Raw genomic sequence first — 13,582 nt, 5'->3', positions numbered from 1 at the left:
TTTTTTTTTTTTTTTTTTTTTTTCAGTGCCTTGGGTTGCCTCCCAAGTAGCGCTTTCTTTTACGTCTTGCAGCCGGACGAAGAATCCAATCACTCCAGGATATGTTCACGAATCGGATGAGAACTCCAAGTCATGAACTAGTACCTAAAACAAGAAACAAAACAAAATTAAGAATCTGGAAAAATAAAAACAAACGAAAATAAAACAATCCAAGGGATTAGCAAATTTTCTAATCCCCGGCAACGGCGCCAAAATTTCATGCGAGAATTTATACGCACACAAATTAAACCCTCTTTTCGTCAAATTGTAGTATATGTATAAGTAGGGATCGTTCTAGACCGGGGATTAGGAGGGATTGTTAACCACTTGGATTTGACTCAAAAACGTAAAATAACAATATGAAACACTATACTAGACTCAAAGAATGCAAAACTAAACTTTAAAACACTAAGACAAACCAAAAGACTCAAAACAACACAAACACACTCAAATCTGCCTAAAAACCACTTTCTGGGCAGATTTGAGCACAAACACAAATTTGGACGAAATTAAGTAATAACTTGACTCAAGAACGTAAAAACACAATATAAAACACTAAACTAACTCAAAGAATGTAAAACTAAACACTTAGAACATTAAAACAAACCAAAAGACTCAAACATTACCCAAAACACTCAAAACTGCCTTAAAATCAGTTTCTGGGCAGTTTTGAGCACTTTGGTGAATTTGGACGAAATTGGGAAATAAAATGAATCAAAACACTTAAAAGCACAAGCTAAATTGATTTCTAACTAAATTGGACATTAAAGTAAAGGGGGATTTAGATTTATACGAAAATTGAAATAACAAAACAAGTTAATAAACGAAACAGATTGTAAAACGAATTTGATGGAATGGAATGAATGGATGATAGAATGGCTAAGGTGTTCATCTCCATACATGTTATACTTGCATAATAAAATGATTTCCAATTGCATTTCAATAAACCATGAAACTCAACACCCCGGGTTAACCGTGATGCACTAATTAACCTTCAAATCTTCCTAACGTTATTGAATTGGATGGGTTAGCGCATACAACAATTCAAAACATTCCCCCCAAGTCCTCAACATGAATGCATAGAAGAGATACAAGCAAGAATCATTACGCTCTATGAAAATTATAAGTGTTGACGAGGCACTCGTTACTATGGATTGCATGAAACTTATGCCAAGAATTTGTTTAACGCGATTGTTTATAAGCAACCTCCACTACTTGTGAATATAAGTTCATAACGTTTAGGTGAAACTTACTTATATTCTAGCGTCATATTCATGCATGAAAATTAAGCGCGCATTCTCAATAAACATACATAAATAAGTTATCAATCAAACGGTTAAACAAATTGAATCCACAACTTATGAAACGCAATTAGAAGTATTCAAATCAAAATGCAAGCATAAACATATATTCGAATCACCCCCTAACCAAGGGGGGTTTAGTTCCTCATGGTACAAAACAAAGAGAATCAAAGAAACACCTAAACATTCCAACAACTCAAACTTGAATTGTATGAACGTTTAGGCCCTCTTATCTTCCATTCCTCATTCGTACAAAACAAAGAGCATTGAAATTAAACATTGAAATCAAAGAAACACCTAAACATTCCAACAACTCAAACTTGAATTGTATGAACGTTTAGGCACTCTTATCTTCCTCTTCGTTGTAGCACAAGGTCTAAGGATAGTTTGGTGGTGTGAATGGTTTGGGTAGTGGCGGAGGAATGGAAGGATGGTGTTTGGATTTGTAGGGGAGAGTCACGGCACAAAGGGGGGTTTATGGTCTACATTTCTGCAATGGCTGAAGTGTATGAATGGAATGGATGGACTTTGTGAAGGGCACGGCCCCAAGGGACCAATTTCTGTTGTGAAATGAATTGTGTATGAATGAGTGTGAATGAATGAGTATTTATAGGTGAAATGGGGGGAACATGACAGCTAGGTTGCATGTGCTAATGCTTGTGTGTGCATGTTAAATCTGCCAAGATGCATGTGATTAAAGGGTGGAATGAATGGAATGCAATCTGAAATGCATGTGAATTAAATGGATGTGAGTGGAAATGTGGCTGCAATGATGAAGTGAATGCATGTGAAATGGATGCAAGGGGAATTAGGCTCGGCAATGATGGTGTTTTTCTGTGGTGAATGGTAATGCAATGTGTTTGCATGTGAATTAAAGCTATGTGAATGATTAGGGTGAGTGTACATGTGCTTTGACAGCTAGGATGAATTAATTAAAGGAAGTGCATGTGATTGCAAAATGTGAATGATTATGAGTGTGTGTGAGTGAATTAAATGATGGAATGCATGAGAAATGAATGAAATGCAATCTGAAATGGGATAGCATGTGGGTGGAATTGGTTGGAATGATGGCAGATTGTGTGGGTGAGTGATTAGGTTGGAAATGCATGTGAATGCAAGGTGTGAATGAATGATAAGTGGTGAATGATATGATAAGTGGTGAATGATAAGTGATGAATGATAAGTGGTTATGATAAGTGATAAGTGGTGATGATAAGTAATGGAAGCATGTGAGGGAATGAATAATGAATGCATGTGTATGGTTTTGGGAGAAAGGTGGAGATGCACGGCATAAGGGAATTGGAAAGGTTTAAATGTCCTAAAACTAAAAGGAACAAGGTTCCAACACTTTGGTCTTCAATTTCGTCCAACATTTTGGCGCCAAGCATAAGCTATCCATCCTTAGCCCAAAAGTGCTCCAAAAGTCTCCAAAATGCATCTTTTTGCTCCTTTAGCCCTTTGGACCTACAAACACACGAAAATAGCTTAAAGGACTAAAATAACTAAAGAAACATAACGTAAATGCACGAGAACAAGCCATTTAAGTCGCATGAATATGCTCCTATCACACCCCCTTATGCTATTCAGAAACCCTTGTGCCGCACCTCCATTCTCCATTCTAAGCCTCCATAGACCTCCCTACACATCCATACATCTCTGCCGCACCCTTCCCACCATAATCAACCATCCTCCATCCCTCCAAACTAGAAAACACCATCCAAAACCACCAATTCCATCACCCTAACTTTGTGCCGCAGCAAGGAGGAGGAAGAGGAGCCAATCTGTGCATCGAATCCATCTTGGAATTGCTGAGCATTTAGGTGTATTCTTTCTTATGATTTCAATGTTTAAATTCAATACTTTTTGTTGTGCAAGCATGAGGAACTAATCCCCCCTTGGCTAGGGGGGAATTTCGAAACCATGGTTATATTTGCATGATGATTTGATTACTTTCAGTTGTGATTTCATGAATGATGAATTCAATTTACTTATCTATTTTAATTAAAACTTGCTTATGTATATGAATTGAGAGTGCACGCTTGATTTGCATGCATAAACATGATGCTAGGGTATGAGGGAACTTCACCTAATCGTTGGGAACTCACATCCATGAGTAGTTAAGATTGTTGGTCGCAATTATGTTAAGTAAATTCTTGGTATAAGTATCATGCGCTTTCATAGTTACAAATGCCTCGTCAACACCTATGATTTCCATAGAACCTAATGATCTTTGATTGTCTTTCTATCATGCGCTTTCATATAGAAAACTTTTAAGGAATAATTTGATTGCAATGCGCTAATTCCATTCAATTCAATGACCTAAGGGAAATCTGAGAGTTAATTTAAGCGTACCTAATTAACTTGGGGTGTTGAGGTTCATAAATTCATCGAATAAGCAACTGGAGATTATTTTGTATGCAAGTATGCCATGTGTGGAGAAAAACCTCCTAGCCATCTCACCATCCACTTAATTTCACCAATTTCGTCAGAATCTGCCTATTTTACATATTTGTTTTGTTTGTTTGATTTTCGTCAAAAACCAAATCCCCAAGTGTCTTAGAGTGTCTAATTAGTTAGAATATGTTTTAGATTGTGTTTTTGAGTGTTTTGATTCAAGTTGTTACCCAAATTCGTCCAAATTAGTGAAAGTGCTCAAAACTGCCCAGAAAGTGTTTTTAAGGCAGTTTTGAGTGTTTTGGGGCTGTTTTGAGTCTTTGGGTTTGTTTTAGTGTTTTTATTGTTTAGTTTTGCATTCTTTGAGTCTAGTTTAGTGTTTTAACCTTTGTTTTATGTTTTTGAGTCAGTTTCCAAGTGATTTAGAAATCCCTCCTAATCCCCGGTTTAGAACGATCCCTACTTATTTATATGCTACAATTGTCAAAAGAGGGTTAATTTGTGTGTTAAGTTAATTTTCGCATCAATCACTTATCACTTATCACTTATCACTTAACATGCACCCATCACCTAACACAACACCTTTAATTCACATGCATACCTATTCTTTAAATCAGCCACATGCATTCATATTCACCATCATTGCACATGCATTTCCACCCACATGCACCCATAATCATTCAACAACAACCCATGCCGTGGCCTACCTTCCATTTCCAACTTTTCCTTTGCATTCCCCCTTTAATCAACACATGCATCCCCTCACCAAGAAATCATTCATTCCACATGCCACCAGAAATCACTCAATGCCGTGAGTTCCCATTGCATTTCCAGCTTTGCACATGCATTCACTCACCACAAACAAGTCACATGTGATGCGAGATTTATACGCGCACAAATTAAACCCTCTTTTTGTCAATTGTAGTATAAGTATAAGTAGGGATCGTTCTTAACCGGGGATTAGGAGGGATTGCAAATCACTTGGAAACTGACTCAAAAACGTAAAATAAAGTTAAAAACGTTCACAAAGACTCAAAGGACTCAAAACAAGTTCAAAAGACTCAAAACTGCCTAAAAACACTAACTAGGCAGTTTCTGACCTTAAACCCAATGTTGGACGAATTTAAGATTATGGTTTGATTCAAACGTAAAAACACAATATAAAACACTATACTAGACTCAAAGAATGCAAAACTAAACTTTAAAACACTAAAACAAACCAAAAGACTCAAACATCACCCAAAACACTCAAAACAGCCTTAAAATCACTTTCTGGGCAGTTTTGAGCACTTTGGTGAATTTGGACGAATTTTGGGAAATAAATTGAATCAAAACACTTTAAAACATAAACTAAACAAAGTCTAAACACTAAAGAACAAGAAAGTAAAGGGGGGTTTTAAATTGACGAGAATTGAAATAACGAAAGAAGTTAATAAACTAGACAGAATGTAAAGATGAATTTGATGGAATTGAATGGATGGGAACCTAGCTAAGGGGTTCATCTCCATACATGTTATACTTGCATAATAAAATGATTTCCAATTGCATTTCAATAAACTATGATACTCAACACCCCAAGTTAACCGTGATGCACTAATTAACCTTCAAATCTTCCTAACGTTATTGAATTGGATGATGCATGCGACAATTCAAAACATTCCCCACAAGTCCTCAACATGAATGCATAGAAGAGGTACAAGCAAGAATCATTACGCTCTATGAAAATTATAAGTGTTGACGAGGCATTCGTTACTATGATTGCATGAAACTTATGCCAAGAATTTGTTTAACGCGATTGTTTATAAGCAACCTCCACTACTTGCGAATATAAGTTCGTAACTATTAGGTGAAACTCACTTATATTCTAGCGTCATATTCATGCATGAAAATTAAGCGCGCATTCTCAATAAACATACATAAATAAGTTATCAATCAAACGGTTAAACAAATTGAATCCACAACTTATGAAACGCAATTAGAAGTAATCAAATCAAAATGCAAGCATAAACATATATTTCGAATCCCCCCCCTAGCCAAGGGGGGTTTAGTTGAATTTAAACATTGGAATCAAAGAAACACCTAAACATTCCAACAACTCAAACTTGAATTGTATGAACGTTTAGGCCCTCTTCTCTTCCATTCCTCATTCGTACAAAACAAAGAGTATTGAAATTAAACATTGAAATCAAAGAAACACCTAAACATTCCAACAACTCAAACTTGAATTGTATGAACGTTTAGGCCCTCTTATCTTCCTCTTCGTTGTAGCACAAGGTCTAAGGATAGTTTGATGGTGTGAATGGTTTGGGGAGTGGTTGGAGTGGCTGCAATGGAGGAGAAAAGTGTTTTGGTGGCTGCTGCAAGGGTGTGGAGAGGTTTTGACGAATTTCTGGAATAGGGAAGAGTGAATTGTGTGTGAATGAGTGTGAATGAATGTTGTGTGAAGTGTGTATGGTTTTTATAGGGAGATGAATGGATGGGAGAGGGAACATGACAGCTAGGTTAAGTGAATGCATGTGCAAAACAGCTAGGATGGCTGAAATTGTAAGGGGAATGCATGTGCAATGTTGGAAATCTGATGGGAGAAAGGTGGATGCATGTGTTGGCTGATTTAAAGAATGTGAGGGAATGATGAAAGGGGAAACATGACAGCTAGGATGAATGCATGTGGAGTGCATGTGCAATGTTTTAAAGGATGGAATGCATGTGAATATGCTAGAAATCTGATGGGAATGAATGATTAAATGTGAATGGGTGATTAGAATCTAGGGTGCATGTGGGTTAGAAATGCATGTGGGTGAATGTTTGAATGATTAAAGGGTGTGGAAGATGGCTGAAATGATGAAAGAATAAAGGGTGCATGTGGGTTAATTAATGAAGGAAATGCATGTGCAATGACAATGTGTTAGAATGGATGTGTGTTATGCATGTTAAGTGATAAGTGATAAGTGATGATGATAAGTGATAAGTGATAAGTGATGATGATAAGTGATAAGTGATTATGATAAGTGATGATGATAAGTGATAAGTGATAAGTGATTATGATAAGTGATGATGATAAGTGATAAGTGATAAGTGATGAGTGATATGATATGTGGTTATGATATGATAAGTGGTGATGATAAGTAATGATATGTGGGAGTGTGGCTGAAATGAAGGAGTGGAATGTTGGAATGTTATGCACGGCTAAGGAAATTGGAAAGGTTTAAATGTCCTAAAACTAAAGGGAACAAGGTTCCAACACTTTGGTCTTCAATTAGGTCTTCAATTTCGTCCAACACTTTGGGGCCAAGCATAAGCTATCCATCCTTAGCCCAAAAGTGCTCCAAAAGTCTCCAAAATGCATCTTTTTGCTCCTTTAGCCCTTTGGACCTACAAACACACGAAAATAGCTTAAAGTACTAAAATAACAAAAGAAACATAACGTAAATGCACGAGAACAAGCCATTTAAGTCGCATGAATATGCTCCTATCAACATGCATTCATCAACATATCTAGCTGTCATTCACATGCATTTCATTCACCATTTCCACCCCCACATGTCCCTTTAATCCACATGCATTTCCACCTAGCTTTCCACCTCACAACCACCAGAAATCAACCAAAACCGTGCATTCCCTTTCATTTCTGTCAAAGCACATGCACTCACACCCTTTAATCACATGCATAAATCAGCCACATGCATCTCCCATCACCATTTCAGATTTCCACCCACCTCCTAGCTGTCATGTTCCCTCTTATTTACCTATAAATAAGCATGCATTTCAGCCACAATAAACACACTCTCCATTTCAGAATGTAGTCCATAACACCACCCTTGCCGTGACTCTCCCTTACAATCCAAACACCATCCTTCCATTTCCACCACTCCTCTTCCATTCATCCACCACTCCCCAAACCATTCACACCATCAAACTATCCTTAGATGCTTCTTTGATTTCAATGTTTAAATTCAATACTCTTTGTTTTGTACGAATGAGGAATGGAAGAGAAGAGTGCCTAAACGTTCATACAATTCAAGTTTGAGTTGTTGGAATGTTTAGGTGTTTCTTTGATTCTCTTTATTTTGTACGTATGAGGTACTAAACCCCCCTTGGCTAGGGGGGGATTTGAAATAAATGTTTATGCTTGCATTTTGATTTGATTACTTCTAATCATAAGTTGTTGATTCAATTTGTTTAACCGTTTGATTGATAACTTATTTATGTATGTTTATTAAGAATGCGCGCTTAATTTTCATGCATGAATATGACGCTAGAATATAAGTGAGTTTCACCTAATCGTTATGAACTTATATTCACAAGTAGTGGAGGTTGCTTATAAACAATCGCGTTAAATGAATTCTTGGCATGAGTTTCATGCTCATCATAGTAACGAATGCCTCGTCAACACTTATAGTTTTCATAATGCTTAATGATCTTTGATTGTATCTTTATTGTGCTGTTCACGTAAAGGACTTTTGGAGAATGTAGTGAATTGCGTTGCGCTAACCCATCCAATTCATTAACTTAAGGAAAACTTGACGGTTAATTTAAGCGGACCTAATTGACCCGGGGCGTTGAGAATTAATGATTTGTTGAAATGCAATTGGAAATCGTTTTATTATGCAAGTATAACATATGTGGAGATGAACCCCGTAGCTAACTTTCCATCCATTCAATTCCATCAATTTCATCTTTAACTTTTGGAGTTCTTTCTTCTTTTGTTTCTGTTTTCATGTTTAATTTAACTTGTTGTTCAATTTTATTAAACATGTGGAACTAATTTCTTTTTAGTTAGAGGCGAATTTGAAGCCATGTACGTATGTTGGTTATGATTTGATTTACTCCAGTTATGAATTCATGAACTTTAGATGTGGTTTACTTTTCTGTTTTGATTAAGAACTTGTTTATGTATGTGGGTTGAGGGTCGACACTTAATTTGCATGCCTAAACTTGATGCTAGGATATAAGGGAATTTCACCTAATCGTTATGAACTTATATTCATGAGTAGTAAAGATCGCTAGTCACGATTGTGTTTAGTAAACCCTAGGCTGGATTAACATGCGTATTCCATAGTTATGAATGCCTAGTCGATGTTTATGAATTCCTTTGAACTTAATGATCTTTGTTGAATGTCTCTATCATGCGTATTCCATGGTTAGGGACTTTGATTAGGAATAATTTGGTTGTAATGCGTATTCCATTCAATCCAATGAATCTAGGGAAATTTGAAAGTTAGTTTAAGCGAACCTAATTAACTTGGAGCATTGTCATTCATCGTTCGTTGAAGTCATAACTGGGAATCAAATTATATGCTTATGTTCATGTGTGGAGAAGGAACCCTCTAACTAGTTTTTCATCATTCTAGTTTATCAATTTCGTTTTTATAATCTGTTTTAATTAGAATCTGTGCATTTAGTTTAAATTCATCCAAAACCAATCCCCCATTTATTTTAAAGTGTTAGATTAGTTAGAAATACATTTAGTTTGTGTTTATAAGTGTTTTGATTCATTTTGTTTCCCAAATTCGTCCAAAGTACTCAAGGTGCTCAAAACTGCCCAGAAAGTGTTTTTAAGGCAGTTTCGAGTGCTTTGGGTATTGTTTGAGTCTTTTGGTTTGTTTTAGTGTTTTAAAGTTTAGTTTTGCAATATTTGAGTCTAGTATAGTATTTTATTTTGTGTTTTTACGTTTTTGAGTCAAATCCAAGTGATTAACAATCCCTCGTAATCCCCGGTCCAGAACGATCCCTACTTATACTTATACTACAATTTGACGAAAAAGAGGGTTTAATTTGTGTGCGTATAAATCTCGCATCACCGTGCACTCCTTGGTGAATTCAAACGTCACGTCTTTTTGTAGGAGACGGCAAAGAGGTTGTGCAACCTTCGAGAAATCCTTGATAAACCTACGATAGAATCCTGCATGGCCAAGAAAAGAACGAACCTCTCTAACCGAAGTTGGAGAGGGTAAGTGACGTACAGGATCTATTTTCGACTTATCAACCTCAATACCGTTTTCAGAGACTATATGACCTAAAACTATGCCTTGTTTAACCATGAAATGACATTTCTCCCAATTAAGAACAAGGTTAGTTTCAACGCAACGTTTTAAGATTAAACTAAGATTATGCAAGCAACCATCAAAAGAATCACCAAACACGCAAAAATCATCCATAAACACTTCAATGATTTTCTCAACATAATCAGAAAATATGCTCATCATGCATCGTTGAAATGTAGCAGGTGCATTACATAAACCAAAAGGCATGCGACGATATGCAAAAGTACCGAAGGGGCATGTAAAAGTGGTTTTTTCTTGATCTTCGGGTGTTATGACAATTTGATTATAACCAAAATAACCATCAAGAAAACAATAGAAAGCATAACCGGCTAACCTCTCAAGCATTTGGTCGATGAACGGCAATGGGAAGTGATCCTTCCTTGTTGCGGCGTTTAGCTTCCTATAATTGATGCACACCCTACAACCGGTTTGAATGCATTGAGGAACAAGTTCATTCTCGGCATTTGCAACCACAGTCACTCCAGATTTCTTCGGAACGCATTGAACGGGTGAAACCCACTTACTATCCGAGATTGGATAGATTACTCCACAATCCAAAAGCTTGATTACCTCCTTCTTCACAACTTCCATCATCGGAGGGTTGAGACGGCGTTGAGCCTCTCGGGATGTTTTGGACCCCTCCTCTAGAAGTATGCGATGCATGCATGTAGTAGGGCTAATTCCCTTGATGTCGGCCAAGGTCCATCCAATTGCCGTTTTGTACTCCTTAAGCACTCGCACCGATTTGCTCTCTTCTTGTGCCGTGAGTGAGGATGAAATAATGACGGGCAACGTGTCATCCTCGCCCAAGAAAACGTACTTCAAATGACTAGGCAACTGCTTAAGTTCAAGTGTGGGTGGCTGCACAACTGAGGGAAGCATTTTATTAGCCGAAACTGAACTTAAAATAGGGTCCGAATACTTACCCGATTGTGATGGCAATGACTCGAGGGCAGCCACCATCTCAATGACCTCATCATTAGGGGGCACGGCAAAAGAATGATCATGCATGCCGTAGGTTCCCATGGTTGTGGCTTCAATGTTTTTCTTGTCCATGCCTTGTGCAATGACCAATTCAAGTGCATCGTTGTTCAATTTGTCAAAATAGTCCTGCGACAAAGAGTCAATTACATCAATAGCAAAACATGAATGATTCTCACTAGGGTACTTCATAGAATCAGAAAGATTAAAATTAATAACTTCCCCATCAAATTCCATCATCAACGTGCCATTATAGACGTCAATCTTCGTCCGAGCAGTTTTCATGAATGGCCTTCCGAGGAGGATGGGCAATGAAGGGGCATGGTCCGATTCATCCATCTCAAGTACGTAGAAGTCCACCGGGAAAATCAAATGATTAACCTGCACTAACACATCTACCAAAACTCCCTTTGGATAGGCATTAGATCTATCGGCTAATTGTATGATCACACCATCGTTTTTCAACGCTCCTAGGTTCATAGATGCATAAATTGAATATGGCATGACATTTATAGATGCACCTAGGTCTAACATGGCAGATTCAAACCTAGAATTACCAATAACACACGGAATTGTAAAACTACCCGGATCTTTGCATTTTGGGGGCAGCTTGCATTGTAAGATGGCTGAGACGTTTTCACCTACTTTGACCACCTCCTTGGTCGAAATCCTCCTCCTATTGGTGCAAAGTTCCTTCAAGAACTTGGCGTACCTCGGGACTTGCTTGATTGCATCCAAAAGGGGGATATTGACTTGAACTTTCCGAAACGTCTCCAAAATGTCCTTTTCCGCTTCTTCTTTCTTTGTTTGCTTAAACCTACTAGGAAAAGGAACATTCGCAGGAAAATCATTAGGAGGAACCGAACTTGACACATTTTTACCTTTATTGGATGAATTGGACGACTTGGGATCACTTGGAACTTGCGGCACATTTGGTTCCACCTTGGCCGTGAGTGGCCTTTGCTCCTCCTCTTCAATTCTCAACTCGTCCTCCTCGTTGGAACGTGATTTGGATGGTTTGAGGTCAGATCCGACTTGCTTTCCACTTCTCAAATGCATAGCTTTTGCAGATTCGAATCCACCTTTCGGATTGACCACCGTTGAGCTAGGCAACCTTCCTTGCTCACGAAATTGCCCCATGAACTCGGCAATTTGTCCCACTTGCTTCTCCAAGTTGTCCACCCTCTTGTCTTGGATTTGCCTCTCTTTGTTTTAAGTTTGGACTTCCTGCGTCAAAGTAGTAAGTAATTGAAAAATCTTATCATTATCACTTGAATTACCTACATTGCTTTGGGCAGGTTGTGCTTGGGCTTGTGGTGGTGCCAACGGCTTTTGATAGAAACCCTGGGGTTGTTGCCTAAATCCGCTTTGTTGTTGACCTTGTTGGGGGTCTCGCCATTTGAAATTCGGATGATCACGCCAACCGGGATTGTAAGTATTAGAAAACGGATCACCATGTGTTTGGTATTGGTTGCCATATCCCACGGCATTGAGTGTCTCCCACCCTCCATTCTCGATCAATTGTGGGCACTTGTCCGTAGGGTGTCCTTGCATGGAGCATACGCCACAAGAAGCTACGGTTTTGACTTTTGGACCTTCCACCACCTGAGAAAGCAACGTAGTAAGGTTAGCCATTTGATTTTGAAGTTCGGTTATGGCACTTACCTCATTGACTTGATGTTGCCGTGGCATGCTCCTTTGTCCAACACCTTCGTATTGTTAAGCGTTCAACGCTCGATTAGCAATCAACATCTTTGCAACCGTAGGGGTCTTGTCCACCAATGCTCCTCCCGCTGAGGCATCTAGCATTTGACGTTCAATAGGTAGAAGTCCCTCGTAAAAGTATTGTAGAAGTAGTTCCTCCTTCATTTGATGTTGTGGACATGAAGCAACAAGAGATTTAAAACGTTCATAATAAGTAGGAAAGGATTCACCTTCATCTTGTTGAATTCCACTTATCCTTTTTCGTAGGAGGATGACTCGAGAAGTTGGGAAAAACTTCTCCAAGTAAGCTCGTTTCATGCTCTCCCATGATGTGACAGTTCCGGGAGCCAATTCGTACAACCAATCTTTCGCTTTCTCTTGGAGAGAAAAGGGAAAGGCCTTCATCTTCAAGATGCTCTCATCCACGTTCACCGGAGTCATGCTTGAGCAAACGACTTCAAACTCCTTCAAGTGCTTGTTCGGATCTTCCATGGATAGCCCATGGTACTTCGGAATGTGATGTAACAGGCTTGACTTCAATTCGATCTCGGCAGTCTTGTCTTGAGCCGCCCTTGGGTATTGGATGCACAAGGGTGCGGCATTGGCCAATCCCGAAGCGGAAAGCTCCTTGATTGTTCGGTTGTCCGCTGCCATGTCTTCCACTTCTTCAAATTCAGAAACGGACTCGGAACTTGCACTTGATTCACTAGGCTCCGGGTTCTTCCTCTTACGTCTCAACTCACGCTCAAAATCGTCGTCAAAGTCTAAAATATGTTCGTGAACCGGATTAGAACTCCGAGTCATAAACAAGTACCTAAAACAAAAAACAAAATAACATAAGAATCTGATCTAATAAGAAAACGAAAATAACAATCCAAGGGATTAGCAAAGTTGCTAATCCCAGGCAACGGCGCCAAAATTTGATGCGAGATTTATAAGCACACAAATTAACCCTCTTTTTATCAATTGTAGTAAGTATGTAAGTAGGGATCGTTCTAGGCCGGGGATTAGGAGGGATTGCAAAATCACTTGAAAAGTGACTCAAATACATAAAAACAAGTTTAAAACACTATACTAGACTCAAAGAATGCAAAACTAAACTTTAAAACACCAAAACAA

General features: G+C 38.3%; 1 pseudogene; it reads right to left on the bottom strand.

Annotated features, from left to right (window-relative positions):
- LOC148692374 (uncharacterized) overlaps positions 1 to 13,267 on the bottom strand; it is a 43,101-nt pseudogene extending 29,834 nt beyond the window's left edge.
- Between the last annotated feature and the right edge of the window lie 315 nt (positions 13,268 to 13,582).

This window comes from Pyrus communis, chromosome 12 (genome assembly GCF_041283825.1).
Source record: "Pyrus communis isolate YQ-2024b chromosome 12, ASM4128382v1, whole genome shotgun sequence".
In the NCBI taxonomy this organism is placed as follows: Eukaryota; Viridiplantae; Streptophyta; class Magnoliopsida; order Rosales; family Rosaceae; genus Pyrus; species Pyrus communis.
This window is presented reverse-complemented; position numbering and strand designations above follow the sequence as displayed.